General features: G+C 42.0%; 1 long non-coding RNA gene across 2 annotated transcripts in view; it reads right to left on the bottom strand.

Moving 5' to 3' along the window:
- Positions 1–16,332, bottom strand: part of LOC127486125 (uncharacterized) — a 139,962-nt gene that overhangs the window by 99,532 nt on the left and 24,098 nt on the right. For both annotated transcript variants that reach the window (XR_011382561.1, XR_011382560.1), the window contains exons 3-4: positions 8,605–8,636; positions 1,825–1,926 (exon numbers count right to left, since the gene is read on the bottom strand). This is a non-coding gene — a long non-coding RNA (uncharacterized lncRNA). The remainder of the gene's footprint in view (positions 1–1,824; positions 1,927–8,604; positions 8,637–16,332) is intronic.

The raw sequence follows: 16,332 nt of genomic DNA, 5'->3' as shown, positions 1-16,332 counted from the left end.
TTCAAGATAGACCTGCTAGTGTGGGAATGAGAAATACCAAACATCAACTCTGATAACACACAATCACTTTAAACTCTTCTGTCAAACTCAAGATTTCCGGGACTGCATTGAAAACAAATACAAATATATACTGCTTTTATCAGAAACAAACAAAACCAAATGACACTGAAACCTTGCCATTAAAAAGTTACTCAAGGGTATAGTGGCTGTTCACAGATAATAGCTTAGGAGTACCCATTTTAGTATCAAGATAGAATCCACAGCAAAATGCATTAAGTAGAGAAATGGTTTACTTTGCATAGCTAGAAAGTGTAGCCCATGATGAAGACCTAACAATCATGAACCACTGGAAATGAATCACACAGCATCGTAGCGTAAGGCAAAACCATTAGGAATGCAGGAGAAAACTGACAAGCAACTATTACAGTAGAAGGCTCTTAATGCAATGAAAAGTCAGAGACAGAGTAAGTAGGCCAGAAATAAATAAATAAGGAAGTAAATAAACAAACACGCACATAAATAAGGACATGGAGGCTTTAAACAACGTAATGAGTAGATGCAAGCGATGTTTATGGTGCGCACTTTGGATGTCAATCTCAACCCAACTCCTTCTTCTCGCTCCTTTCCCATTTGCTCCCCTCCCTCTTCCTCTGCCACTTCCCTCCCCACCCCCCCTTTTTTTTTTGGAAAGTGAGTTCACTGGAGCACATACATACCTATTCAAGTTACTTCCAATCCCTTTAGGATGACAGAGGATGTAAATAAGTAATCACGTAAAGGAGGGAAAATGTTCTGAGGCCATGGAAGAAGTAGCTGTCACCCGAGGTGTGAGCTGCACACCCTAAGGTGCACGTTCACCCTTGATGGAGGCTGAGCCCCAAGCCCTGGGGCCTGGTTTCAGAACTTGTCCCTGCCCTGCTATTGCTGTTCTCAGGGCACAGGCTGCCTTGGCCACTGCTGGAGCAATGATTCCAGCATGAAGCTGGGGCATTCTCCTATTATGCAGACTGGTTTCAGTTTTTCTCAATCTAATGTATCCCCAAAATAGACCTGGGAAGTGTACTGCATGAAGTTTGAAGTTTGGTGCAAAGTTTGAGGGAACATTCCACAAGATGGCCCTCCATTCTGACCCCTACTGCAAGCTCAAGTGTTCCCTCAAACCACTCAGTTTTGATAATGAATCAAAAGGACTCACAGAAAGACTCACAGTTAGGGTTTAATGCAGGGAAAGGACAGAGACTGGCTCAGCCAATGGGTGAAGCACCCAGGACACAGCTTCCTGCTGTCCGCCCCCTGTGGAGCCAGGACACTGTCACTCTCCTGGCGATCGTGTGTGACGACGCAGAGTACTGCCAACCAGGGAAGCTCACTCGAGCTCTGGTGTTCAGGGATTTCACTGGGGCTCCACCCACAGGCATGACTGACTGTCTACATGCTCGATCTCAGTCTTCAGTGCCTCTGGGGTCACCGGACACTATGTGATAGACAGCCGCCATTCACATCACTGTTCCTTCTAGCATGGCCAGTGCCCACTGAGACTGACTCACATGGCTAGCCCCATCCCCAAATTGTATTGTAGACTCTGCGGCAGGACCCAGTGCTCCTAGGTGGACAAAGACCATCCTGTCATGGGTCACACTCCAAAGACGCAGAGATAACCTCCCAGAAGCCAAGGACACAGGCCAGACTTTCTTCTGGGTAAAGTTATATCCTTGAGCACACAAAGGCACTGGACCTTCTGCTCGGGACATGTGTATGAGAGCTGAAAGAGGTCAGGGCCACGCGAGAACAAAGTGAATGTGAGCCACACGGGCTGGCACTCACCAGGCCCTTCTGTGTGTTCACCATTGCTCATCTCCACGCTGAGGTGCCAGTCCCCTGTGAAGCAGGTGCAGTGGTCAGCAGCCATGTGGTCAGGGTGTGGTGCTGAAAAAGGAAAGCAGATTGGAAGTGACTAATGACGTGAGCCAGCTTCACAACTCCCCTCTGGTAACTTCGGGCAGTTGCTACTAGGATGGAAATCCATACAGGCACGTTTTGTTCAGTACTGCACCTTCACTGAGAAGGCTGCCTAGCACAAAGTAAACACTCAGGAAGTCACCACTGGATAAATGAAACCTCTAAACTAGGGCTCATTCCCTAGCGTTGGAAGTGTGGAAAACGTATCTACCTTGTAGGAAGCTGTAAAGATTAATAAGCTAATGCAGCAAGGCCACGAGCATGGAGTAAGTGCTCAGGAAACACAGCAATTACTGTTAGGACTGCTACCAAGCTCAACAGATAGCAGGATCAGACACTGGCAGAAGCCCATGTCCCAGCCCATGTTCTGCTGCTGTAACAGACCACCACAGATGGCAGTTTATCAACAACAGGCACTCATATGGGTTCTGTAGGCTGGAATTCCCAGTGAAGAGCCATCTCTGGCGGGGTGTTACACAGGGTGGAGGGCCTGTGAGGAAGAGTCAGGCAAAGTCACTCTTTTGTCAAGAATGTACTCTTTCAAGGACTGAGCCACTCCTGTGATACTGGGATCAGCCCCTTCAGGACGACAGAGCCCTTCTGACCCAGTCACGGCTTAAAGCCCCACCACCATCACAGAGTACTGTTACCACAGCAACCAAACTCTGACCAGAGCAAATCCTTTGTGCCCCTCAGGGCCTGCACCTGAGCTTTTAGCAGAGCTGGAGCACCAGTAGCCCGATAATGCAAGGGCAAAACCCCAGTGCAACACAGACTCCATCACTCCACAGGCTGTGCTGTGAACAGTTCCTCTTTATTTTCTATCACCTTCATTTCCTCTGACATCTATTGCTCCCCCCATTTGATTCATTCTACTCTTCTCTGAATTTTTAAGATGCATAAGTTATTTTCAGCTTCCCATTTAAAAAAAAATGTTTTAAATTTATTTAAGAGGTAAAGTTAGAGTGGGAGAGACAGAGAAAAGATCTTCCATCTGCTGGTTCACTCCCCAAATGGCAGCAATGGCTGGAGCTGAGCTGATTGGAAGCCAGGAGCTTCTTCAGGGTCTTCCACGTGGGTGTAGGGGCTCATGCCCCTGGGCCATTTCCATTGCTTTCCCAGGCCATCAGCAGAGAGTTGGACTGAAAGAGGAGCAGCCAGGACAAAAACTGGCACCCATATGGGATGCCAGCACCACAGGTGGAGGCTAAGCCTACTACGCCACAGCACCAGGTCCCTCAGCTTACTTTTATACAAAATGTAGGTGCCTGAGGCTAGAGAATGTCCTCAACATGCAGCCTTAGCAGTGTTACAGGTCTGCCATCACGTGACATGACTGTCATTACGTTCTGGCTTATAACTGTATATATTTTACCTTCCCTTTTACTCTGTAATTGACTTTCGCTTAGGATTTGAACAAAACATCCACATTGCTCAACAAGAATGCATTGGAAAGTATTGGCTTACCAGGCAAAAAATGTCAGCCTTATGAAATCTAAAGCCTCAAAATTCAGTTTTAAAAAATAAGCTGGCCGGCGCCGTGGCTCACTAGGCTAATCCTCCACCTTGCGGCACCAGGACACTGAGTTCTAGTCCCAGTCGGGGCACCGGATTCTGTCCCGGTTGCCCCTCTTCCAGGCCAGCTCTCTGCTGTGGCCAGGGAGTTCAGTGGAGGATGGCCCAAGTACTTGGGCCCTGCAACCCATGGGAGACCAGGAGAAGCACCTGGCTCCTGCCATCGGATCAGCGTGGTGCGCTGGCCGCAGCGCACTGGCCGCGGCGGCCATTGGAGGGTGAACCAATGGCAAAGGAAGACCTTTCTCTCTGTCTCTCTCTCTCACTAACTCTGCCTGTCAAAAAAAAAAAAAAAAGCTGTGCCAGAGTCACTGTGCACTTGTTCCCCATGTAGGACCTCTGTCCTTAATAAGTTGTACTATGAGAATTAATGGTAAAACTAGTCTTCAAACAGTACTTTATACTTTGTGTGTCTGTGTGGGTGCAAGCTGTTGAAATCTTTACTTGGAGTTGATCTTCTGTATATAAAGATAAATAAAAATGAATCTTAGTGAAGAATGGGATGGGAGAGGGAGTAGGAGGTGGTACACCAGTGGGAGTGGGAGGGCAGGTAAGTGGGGGAGAACCACTATAATCCAAAAAGCTGCACCTACGAAATTTATATTTATTAAATAAAAGATTTATTTAAAAAATGAGCTGTGCAACATTTGAAAGAACAGGCTCTGGGTCTGTGTCCTGGAATGCCAGGGGTATGGCTGGCCAATCAAGGTGGCAGCCTCTTCTTCAGCCACACAGAAACCAGGCTCAGAGCTTCTGTCCAGAGCTTCCCTGCACTGGGTGTGACTCCCAACTCTGGTGCTCACTGTGGTGCATCTGTTAGTATTTGCAGAGAACACAACTGGCCACTAGCTATGACAGTCCACTCTCACTACAACTAAAGAGCATCCTAAACTTACAGTTTTCCTACTCTATTTTTCACTTTTAAAATACAAGAATGTGGGGCCGATGCCGTGGCACACTAGGTTAATCCTCCACCTGCAGTGCCAGCATCCCATATGGGCGCCGGGTTCTAGTCCTGGTTGCTCCTCTTCCAGTCCAGCTCTCTGCTGTGGCCCAGGAAGGCAATGGCGGATGGCCCAAGTGCTTGGGCCCCTGCACCTGCATGGGAGACCAGGAAGAAGCACCTGGCTCCTGGCATTGGATCAGCATACCACTGGCTGTAGCGGCCATTTGGGGAGTGAACCAAGGGATGGAACACCTTTCTCTCTGTATGTCTCCTCACTGTCTATAACTCTACCTGTCAAATAAATAAATAAATAAATCTTAAAAAAATATAAGAACTTCACACATGGGTACTTCAAAAGTTCATGGAAACGGAAGCTGAAGATCTATTCACTGGAGCACAGAAATGTTTTGAAATCCACGCAAATGAGTATTTTGTTTCTAGGCTTAATGTGAAACAAGTGATTCCTTTCTGCATGCCTCAGCCTTGGGCCACACCCACCCCTGAGCACTGACTATTAGATGAATGAGCTTGGGTAAGTCATTTAAGCCCTCAAGATCTCAGTCAGTCTGCCTATCAAATGGGTACGACACCAAACCCTGGAGTTGCTGTGCTGATAAAATCGGAGAATCCATGGAGATGCTCAGCACAGCTGCTGGCACAGCCTAAGCAAGACATTCAGCTGTCATTGTTCTTGTTACTGTAGAAGCCATGATTAGGCTCAGTGAGGTACCTAGACCCTCTTTAGTGCACTCTCAGCTACCAAGCATTTGTAACAGTCCCGAGACACAAGCAGAATGCAATAGAAAATGGAAAGCCGTAAGTGAGCCTGGAGGGAAAGGAAAGGACAGGTCTCTCATGAGCTCAATGAGCGTGCATGCATGTGTGCTCTCTCCTCATATATGTGTGTAAATGGCGTGTTTATAAAATGTAAAAATATAACTTTAATTACAACATAATTAATGAATAATTTATAATATATAAAAGGTTTCTAACATGAGTTTATATACATTTCAAAGTATGTTAGCAAAGTGCTAATGAGATATAAATGCCATATAAATAAATACAGCACTTATTTGTCTTTTCTAGCACAGCCTCCCTAAGTTCTAGTGTCCTGGAATTTAAGGTTGCCAAAATTGCTACTTTGGCATCTTATTTATAAGCTTTAGATTCATGTAATTATCTGAGGATGGAACGAGGGGTAATTTCTGTTTTCTTTAAACTGACGTTTCATGTAAACTTCTGTGAGGCTGAGAACTCACGTGAATGGGGTCTGTTCACCCCACCTGGTGTCCCATCTGAAGCCATGCCCTGTCTCTGATCATCAGGTCCCAGACATCTGTGGGCAACAGGGCTGTTTCTGTAAGCAGGGACTCCCACATTCAGCTCCCATGTGGCTTTTACTTTTTAGTTTAGAGACAGAGGTGGAGAGAATTCCCACCTCTGATTCACTCCCTAAATGTTCACAATGGCTGGGGCTGGGGCAGGGCCATGCCAGGAGCAGGAACTCAATACACATTTCCTATGTGGTTGATAAAAACCTGATTCCTTGAGCCATCAGCACAGCCTCCCAAGGTCTACACTGGTGGGAAGCTGGAATCCGGAGTTGGGCCCAGGAATTGAACTCAGAAACTCTGAAGTGGGATACAGGCATCTTAAGTGTTAAGCTAAATGCCCACTCCCTTCCAGGTATATTTTGATCTCAAATGCACTTGAAAAATATTGCAGTTATCTTCCAACATAACAATCAGATTTCTTATAATTAGTAAGCCTTGCTATTGTGGTTACAGTGGTGAGGATCATTTAATGGAACACAAAATTTAGGAAAATGGGACTGGGTTTGTCAATTTGTATGATTTTCAGGAAGCTAACTTGGTTACACATACACACACCCATACATACCCCATGCATTATACTAAGAACATTAGGTGACAGTGTACAAAATTGCAGCTATGTAGGATCAGTAAGTTTAGAGACCTAACCTATAGCATGATGAAAGGGGGAGAGGAAGAGGGAGGGAGGTGGAGGGAGGGGGGGGAAGAAAACACATAAAAGAGTATTGGGTATACTTACCTACTTTAACATAGTAATTGTGCTTCTAGCACTCCATCCTCAGGAAATATTTTTAAATTCAGAGAAAGAGTTATTTGCAGAGATATTTAGTGTACTCTCACTTATAAAAAAGAGCACTGAAAAAAAATTGAACATTCAACAACTGCTAAGTAATTTATACTATTCCCATCTGTTAGAATATTATATAGCCATTAAAGCAGTTTGTAAAGAATCAGTACTAACACATAAAGTGAAATAAAATGTGAGTAAAAAAATCAAAATTAGGTAAAAGTAACCAGGCAGAGTGAAAGACAGAAAGAAAACAGGCTTAAATGTGTGTTATTGCTCATCTTTGGGTGGTGAGGCTACGAATAACACTTCTGCTCTCCCCTTTCTGTTTGCACTCCAAATTTTATAAAATAAAGACTTCTCTGAAACAGTAGCCTGTGCTTTAAAAAGGAAAGAGATGAAAGCCCAGGCAGTCGAGGAGAAAAGAGAAAGGGCAGAGTATGTACTTTCTCTTCTCCGTCTTGACCCTTCAAAGTTCCCCGCCAAAACTTCCCCTGGGAAGGCGAGTGTGTGCTGCTGCCCCCGAAGCCCAGTGCTCCACATCTAGCTCACTACACTCTTGCATCTGAACACTTGGGAAAGGGCTCTATTCTTTTCCAGCCCCAGCTCTCCAAACACTCAAGGAACCCTGGACTAAACAGAGTAAAAGCAATGATTCTGGCCCAATTCCACTCCATTCCTTCAGTCACCACTGTATAACCCTGATGCAAAACAGGATGAAAATTTCTCACTCATCAGTCTTTTTCATACAAGAACTCAAACAGTCTCACATATGGCCTAGGATTCCAAAGCAGTAAACCTGTCCAGTCCAATGGAGCATACTGTTGAAAATACCAACTATGATTTGAGGAGGCTGAGGACAAACTCTTGGGAACACTCAAAGAACAGCACAACTCACTATCACAATTGACCCAATAGCTGTCCTCAAAGCTAACTTCAAGTTCCCTTCCTACACACCTGATACTTGTAACACATTTGCCTCTGCTCCCCAAGCCAAAGGCATCCCTTGGACAGCTAACATTTCTGCAAACTGATGTCTATTTGTAGCAATTTGGTTTATTATCAGTGGTTCAGGGACAATTTAGAGCAGACTTTGGCAGCCTCTTATGATAACAATCTGCCCCCATTGTGTTCCTTATGGAAGACACCTGCTTTGCCAGGAAGATATATTAGCTGTGGATGACTGAGTAAGAACATGATTAAGATGTCAAACTTTCCACTGGATCCTGCTGGGCCTACACATACTAAATCTCAGGATTGTCTGTTTCCTGTGTGGGCCACAGTGCCTGTCCAAAGGGGCCTAGTCCTTCTTAAATTTAGTGTTGGAAAATGTCAATAATGTCACAGGTCACTAGGAAAAAAAAAAAAACAGGCTCTGAGCTGATGACTTCATCCTTCATCCTCTCCAGAAAAATTTTTTCCTTTTTTTTTAAGATTTATTTATTTATTTGAAAGGCAGAGTTACAGGGAGGCAGAGGCAGAGAGACAGAGAGAGAGGTCTTCCATCCGTGGGTTCACTCCCTAAATGGCCACAATGGCCCGAGCTGCGTTGATCCAAAGCCAGGAGCTTCTTCTGGGTCTCCCACGTGGGTACAGGGGCCCAAGGACTTGGGTCATCGTCTGCTCTTTCCCAGGCCACAGCAGAGAGCTGGATCAGAAGAGGAGCAGCCGGGACTTGAACCAGCATCCATATGGGATGCCGGCACTGCAGGCGGTGGCTTTACTTGCTACACCACAGTGCAGGCCCCATCCAGAATAGTTCTAACCCAACACAGCCTGGAGTCAGGCTGTAGCTAAAACAGCTCCCAGAAGACTCAACACAGTTAGACTGACGAGGGCTTCCTAAGGGCCCACACTTGTTTCCATTTGGGTTCATCTGGGACAGAGGCTTTTGTCTATTGACAGCCAAGATGATAAACATAGAACAACTCACTTGAAAAAAAAAAAAAAACTAAAGTTAAAATAAAAAGAATTTTAAAAATGATAAAAAGAAATGTGTCACTCACTTTTGGTATCTCCTCAGTAGAGGCTGGCTTTCCTGGAGGTAGAGGAGGGTATATGTGAGATATTCTGAGGCAACAGGTTTTTTCTCTCTATCCACTATGCTAGCCTTGCCCACCAAATTCTACTTTACTTGTGAGTATTTAAACTTATATAACTTCACATGGTGTTAAATACAATATCATTATAATAGCAAGTGGACACACTATTGAAAAAGGTATTTAGACTCCAAACCTGTGCTTTTTCTTTAAAGCTAAAATACAAACAGAAAGTGACAACTTAAAAATTGTATTTGCTAACTAGAATTACACAGTTCAAGCATATTCACTTTTTGGTACCCACAAATTAAAAATAGAAACAAGCATGAACTTTAACTCCAAGTTCCCTTATCAAATCTCCAGGGCAGATTAAAAGTCATGTCCTCTATTTGCTTCTTCCTTTGCACCGTCAATACAATAGAGAGGATTAAAGCTGAAGGTTAGTTCATTGCAAAAATCTAACAAATGTGATAAACCTCTGATGAGATTGATCAAAAAGTCACAAACTAAATTCAGGAATAAAGTAAGGAATATCATAGTAGATAACATACACCTAAAAATATATGGTTAATAAATACATTTATGGCAAATTTAAAAATTTAGATGCAATGGACAAATTTCTAGATAATTGAATTCCAGTTCAAAAAGAAGGGAAAGTGTTTGGCATAGCTGTTAAAATGCTCACCTCCCACCTCAGAGTGCCCGATGTAGCACCAGCTCTGGCTCCGGATTTCAGCCTACTTCCAATGTAGACCCAGGGGGCAAGTGATGGCTCAAGTGACATGATCCCTGAGACCCACATGGGAGACCTGGATGGGTTCCTGGGTCCTAGCTGGCCTTGTCCAGCTCTGTTTGTTGTGAACATTTGGGAAGAGAACAAGCAAATAGGAGCTCTCTGTCTCACTGGGCCTGTCAAATTTTTAAAAAATTTAAAACATTTTTCAAAAAATAGGAAATATGCGGCCAGCACTGTGGCACAGTGGGTCAAACTGCTGCCTGTGGTGCCGGCATCACATATGGGCTCCAGTCTGAGGCCTGGCTTCCCTGCCTCTGATCCAGCTCCCTGCTAATGCTCCTGGGAAAGTCCTTGAGCCTGTGTACCCACATAAGAGACCCAGATGAAGCCCTGGCTCCTGCCTGGCCCAGACCAAGCTGTTGTGGCTATTTGGGGAGTGAACCAGCAGACAGACAACCCCTCTCTCTTGCTCCTCCTCTCTGCAATTGCCTTTCAAATAAAATAGATAAATCTTAAAAAAAAAAAAAAAAAAAACAGAAAATAGGAATAGTCCAATGATCATTGCAGAAATCTAATCAACCATAGAAAACTTTCCCACAAAGAAAATTCAGCCCTAAAGGACTTAAAAGTCCTACCAAACATTCAAGAAAGGGACACAAAACTACTATAAGACAAGAAAAGAATTATTCACCAAGTTATTTTATGAATTTTAAGAAATACATTATAGACAAAATTTTAGAAGTTTTGTCCTGGAGATCAGGAGGTAAAAAATGATGCTAGCTCTCCCTACTTTTTTTCAACAATGTATGGAAGGCCCAATTGGTGAAAAAAGACAAAGACATCAAAAATGAAGAAAAGACAAAACAAAAATGTCATAATTCAGATTATAATGGTAGACATTCCCAAACAATTAAGATATAAATTAAAATTAGTAAGTCTAGTAAAACTACTGGAAGTAAGATCAAAGGCTTCTTGCATTCCTAGGACGCCAGTAAGAGAAAAAATGACTAGAAAATTCAGATGAAAATACACAGAGCTAAGAACATATGAGGGTATCTCAAAAAGTACATGGAAATGGAACTAAAATAAAAATTCATGTTGGTGCCCAAAATTTTTGAAATTCATGCATGTAAGGGCTCTTCAAAAAGTAACAGCAGTACATATTATGAAGAAATACATACATGGATTATACTTTTTTGAACTAACATAAAGCTTTATCTTTTAATTCCATTTTTCCAAACTACCCTCATATAAGACCTACTTGAAGAACAAGAAAGGATGACCTGGGTAATAAAAGAGTATCTTTATGATCTCTGGATAGGAAAGTTCCTTAAGTACAACATAAAAGCACAAAAACTCCCTTCAACTTTAATAACTTCAACTACGTTAAAATGAAGAAAACTATATCCAAACATCATAAAGAAAAAACACAGTGCTAGAGCTGGAAACGATATTTTTGTTTTATACAACTGAAATGGTCTAGTCTCCATAAATGGAACTTCTAAAACCTAGTAAGACAGACTACTCAGTTAAAAACAAAAAAGCACACTAAAGTTTGAAATCAGATGCTCAGAAAAGATATTCAAATTGCAATAACTATAGGAAAAGGTTCTCAACTCCATTCATAGTGAAGGAAATGCAAATCAAAGCCATCTGATAAGCAGAAATTAAGTCTGACAAAAGTTAGAGTGAATGGGACTCCAGAACCATGGAACTCTAATGCTATATACCTTTACCATGGTTATTTCACTGTGAGTATTTACCCATTCTTTCTAATAAGGCAAAAAGATTTCTAGTTATGGAAAAAAATCCCACCCACAAGTCACACTTTTTGTTTCAGCTCTTATGTTCCTAACACTTCTAGTAAAATCGTAAATGATAAAAAGCATTTTATAAAACAGTGTGTTTTACTATTTGGATAGCCGTCACATTGTTTTATCAAATCAGTATTTGTCTATCCATAATTTTCACTAAATCATAGTTCTAGTCCTTAAAGTCAGGGTGCCCCACTTTGAGAATCATTTGGGGAACTTCTTTTTTTATAGAAAACATTTTTAGTTCAGTACTTTTAAGTATACTGTGTTACCCTCCTATTGGGCATGCATACTTTTTTATACTTCCAACACTCAAATGCATTGCAAGGTTCCCTGCTCAACAGTTTATTTAGGTTGCTTTCTCTTTTTCTTGGTCATGAAATGTCAAGTTGTTTAGAATTCAGAATTAGACTCACACTTGTCTGTATAGAAAGTTCTGAAATTTGTTTTCTAAAATACAAGTTTCATTCAGTAGCTCACATTCTCTTTCCTTATTTCAGGTATCAGCAAAACTTTTCCATTAGGGTCAGACAGTGATTAGTATAAAAAGTCATAACTATTTAACAATGCTGTTGAGCACAAAAAGCCATAGATGACTAATGGCAGTAAGGAACTGTAGTGTTTAAAAAAAAATTTACAAACACAGGTGGCTAGCAGAATGTGGTTTACCTACTTTGCTTTATATTTTTAACCATAAGCAGATGCTTACTCCCAGATGTGTCACCTTGTATCACTAATCCATTTAACCAGAACTTGACAAAGATCTAAGTTTCTCATATGTAAAAGAGGACACTCAAGGTCAATGCTCAAACCTAAGAAATAATTATAAAGAAATAGTATGCATAAAATGCATACATCACGATCATTACTTAAGTATTATTTATAGTAAAGAACTGGAAACAATTTTACAGGAATTTTCATTTTTAAAAAGTAAACTAGTGATAATTCTGCAAATAAACTCGATTCAGAAAAGGCAGATGGGGTATTTTCCTAAGTGTAAGAAGGTAACTGAAACAATGCCCAGGACTTTGTATCATGGGGAAAACATCTCAAAGAAGTAATAATGGAAATAGCAAGATCTAATAGTCCATGGGACTTTTTGCATTTGAAATTCTATTAAGTTTGTTGAAGAAAATTACTATGAAGGAAAATTGCAGCTAGTCTTAGAAGTCCAGCAGATAGCTGTTAGGTTGTCATCCATTTATAGTACATCAACACTGATCTTCAACAGTAATTATGGCTATTAAAATGCTCTTATGTAGGGGTCAGTGCTGTGGTATAGCAGGTTACACCATGGCCTGCAGTGCCAACATCCCATGTGAGCACTGTTTTTAGTCCCAGCTGCTCCACTTCTGATCCAGCTCCCTGCGATGCACCCGGGAAAGCTGCAGAAGATGTCCAGGGGGCCCTGGGCCTGTGCACCTATGTGGGAGATCTGGAGGAGACTCCCGGCTCCCAGCTCCCGGCTTCAGCCTGGCACAGCCCTGAACGCTGCAGCCATTGGGGAGTGAACCAGCGGATGCAGGAACTCTGTCTTTTCTTCTCTCTCTTTGCAAACTATCTTTCAAACAAATAATAATTTAAAAAATGCTCTTATGTAATGTTTCATTTGATCTATAAGAATTTTATAAGTAATGATTTCTCCAATAAAATACTCAGCCATTTCCAAGATTGTTTCAAATAACTCCAAACTTGAAAAGAGATGAAGAATTAAGCCATTCTCACTTTAAAAAATTCTCAAGAATGTATAAAAATATTCCCCTACAGAGGCTGGTGCTGTGGTGTAGTGGGTAAAGCCACTGCCTGCTATATGGGTGCTGGTTTGAGTCCCGGCTGCTCCACTTCCGATCCAGCTCTTTGCTATGGCTTGGGAAAGCAGCGGAAGATGGCCCAAGTCCCTGGGCCATTGCACCCACCTGGGAGACCTGGAAGAAGCTCCTGGCTTCAGCCACCTGGCCATCTGGGGAGTGAACCAGCGGACAGAAGACCCTCCCCCCCGCCCACCGCTTGTCTGCAACTCTACCTTTCAAATACATACATAAATAAATAAATAAATAAATAAATCTTTAAAAAATACTCTCTCCTAAAATATGAAATTTCCACCTTTCATAAGAGCTATCTTTTTTTTTTTTTTAACAAAGGGATATGTGCTCAACACCTAAAACTCATCTTCCCTGATTAATTCATTAATTAAATGGCATCAGTGAGGAGAGTCTTACCCCAAGAAAATTTTCACACGAAGTTCTTTTTGGTCCTTGAGATTGTCTTCAATGTTGTAATTTCCACATCAAACCAAAAACCTCTTTTTCCTAGATTTTCTACATTATAATTAACCATTACCACATCACCAACATTTAGTTCATTCCGTTTTAAAATGGTTCTAGCTCGTGGTCGAAGATCCTTTACATCCATTTCTAGAGTACCACTTTCTGGATATTCATCATACTGGATATGATAAATAACGTCTTCATCAGCAGCAACAGAGTAAACATACAGGTACACTGTCCAATTTGTTTATGTTCTCTTTGGAATTATGATTTCTATTTCCATTAGTCCTTGTATAAGAACTGCCATTCTTCAGTGGAGTTTTGCCACGTGAATGTCCATCAGAAGCTCTAGTAACACTGTATATGTGCTTCAAACCAAGCACCAAGGCCGACATCTCTGGCATCCACCAATTCATTTACCTTATATAGTCCAACGCCAGGATCAATAAGATAGACACCAGTTGATGTGGATGGTTGACTGGAAGATCCCACTCTTGAAGTTTTCTTGACTTTAGGTGGACTATTAGAACATGGGTTAACCTGTGTATCAGTCTGTTTAGATGTGCTAGGAAGATCAGAGTCTGGGCAAACTAGTAGCTGAATAATATTCAGTCCAGCATCATAGTCAAATAAAGTATATCCATTCTCCAACTGCTTGCGCTGGTAGAAAAGGTGCTGGCACTCAGACCGCACATCAAATAGCGCCCAAACCCGCTGGCGCAGCTCCTCAATCGTAGCTTCATGAGAAACGTCCTCGATGGTGCGTGTCTGGGAGCCGTCCACGGTTCGAACCTGGATCCACATCTTGGCACGGGAGAGAGGGGTGGGGGGGGCGGCCCCCTTTGTCACCCCTTCTGCTCGGGATGCTGCACCTTGCCTGGCCCGAAGGCGCACAAGGGAGAGCAAGAGCGACTACAGCCAGGCCTGACAGGTAGCGGCGACTCCCAGACCTAGCACCCACCCTGCAGAGCTGAGGAGGGAAAACCCGCACCAGCGCAAGGCCCTACCGCAGCCTCTGCCTTACAAATAGGAAGAAGCCATTGGCAGAATGTTGATATCATGTTGTTCCTTGCTGGAATATTTGGTGGTTATACATTCAGTTTGCTGAGGAACATCTATGCTGTTTTTGTTTTTCTGAGATTTAATTATTTAATTGAAAGAGTCAGAGAGGGAGAAACAGAGAGAAAAAGATCTTCCATCCACTGGTCCACTCCCCAGGTATCTGCGACAGCCAGGGCAGAGCCAGGCCAATGCAACGAGCTTCTGGGTCCCCCACATGGGTGACAGGCCCAAGTACTCAGGCCATGTTCTGCTGCCATTACCAGGACTAGATCAGCAGTGGGACAGCTGGGACACGAACCAGCACCCGTATTGGATGCTGGCATCTCAGGCAGTGGCTCTACCTGCTATATCACAATGCCAACCCCATATCTCTACTGTTTGCCACAGGAAATTTTATAGCTGTAAATGTTTATATTAAAGCATTAAAAATATCATATCAATAAAACTAAACTTTCACCTTAAAAAACTAAACAGCAAATTAAATCTAAAGCAAACAGGAGGAAAAATAAAGACTAAAATTGAAATAAACAGAATAGAAAAAATCAGATATCCAAGGAAGCCAAAAGATTATTTAAAAAAAAATCAGTGAAACATATAAACATAATTAGAAAAAGAAAACGGAAAAAATCTTAAATTAGTAAAGATCAGAAATGAAAGGGACATTGCCACCCTTACAAACATTCAAAACATTACAGAACACTATGGAAATATCACATGCCAATAAGTTAGACAACTTAGATAAAGTGGATAAATTCATAGAAATACACGACTACTAAAAACTTACTCAAATAGAAACATAAAATCTTAATATACCTATAACAAAAAAACTATATTAATAATTAAATTTAAAAGTCCCATGAAGAAAAGTCCAGGACTAGATGTCTTTATTGGTAAATGCCCCCAAACATTTATAGGATAATTAATTCACTAACCCCTGCAAAATGTAGATGAAGGGAAAATATTCCATCTTATTCCAGGATACCAGTATTTAACTGATGCCAAAATAATATATATCACAAATAAAACTACAAATAAATATCACCCATAAATATAGATGTAAAAGGGGCTGGCACTTTGGTATAGTGGGTAGAGCCACTGCCTATGGTGTCAGCGTCCCATGTGGGTGCCAGTTCAAGTCCCAGCTGCTCCTCTTCTAACCCAGCTCTCTTCTATGGTCTGGGAAGGCAGTGGAAGATGGTCCAGGTGCTTGTGCTCCTGAACCCACATGGGAGGCTTAGAAGAAGCCCCTGACTCCTGGCTTTGGATTGGCTCAGCTCCAAATGTTGTGGCCATTTGGGGAGTGAACCAGCAGGTGGAAGACCATTCCCTCTGTCTCTCCCTCTCTGTCTATAACCCTACCTCTTAAATAAATTAAGTCTTTAAAAATATAGAGAGACCCTCTTTGCAGATGATATGATTCTTTATTTAGGGTATCCAAAGAACTCTTCTAAGAGACTATTGGAACTCATAGAAGAGTTTGGCAAAGTAGCAGGGTATAAAATCAATGCACAAAAATCAACAGCCTTTGTATACACAGACAATGCCATGGCTGAGGAAGAACTTCTAAGATCAATCCCATTCACAATAGCTATAAAAACAATCAAATACCTTGGAATAAACTTAACCAAGGACGTTAAAGATCTCTATGATGAAAATTACAAAACCTTAAAGAAAGAAATAGAAGAGGATACCAAAAAATGGAAAAATCTTCCATGCTCATGGATTGGAAGAATCAATATCATCAAAATGTCCATTCTCCCAAAAGCAATTTATACATTCAATGCAATACCAATCAAGATACCGAAGACCTTCTTCT

Source organism: Oryctolagus cuniculus, chromosome 15 (genome assembly GCF_964237555.1).
Source record: "Oryctolagus cuniculus chromosome 15, mOryCun1.1, whole genome shotgun sequence".
NCBI lineage: Eukaryota > Metazoa > Chordata > Mammalia > Lagomorpha > Leporidae > Oryctolagus > Oryctolagus cuniculus.
Note: the sequence above shows the minus strand (reverse complement) of the source record. Positions and strands in the feature narration are given on the sequence as shown.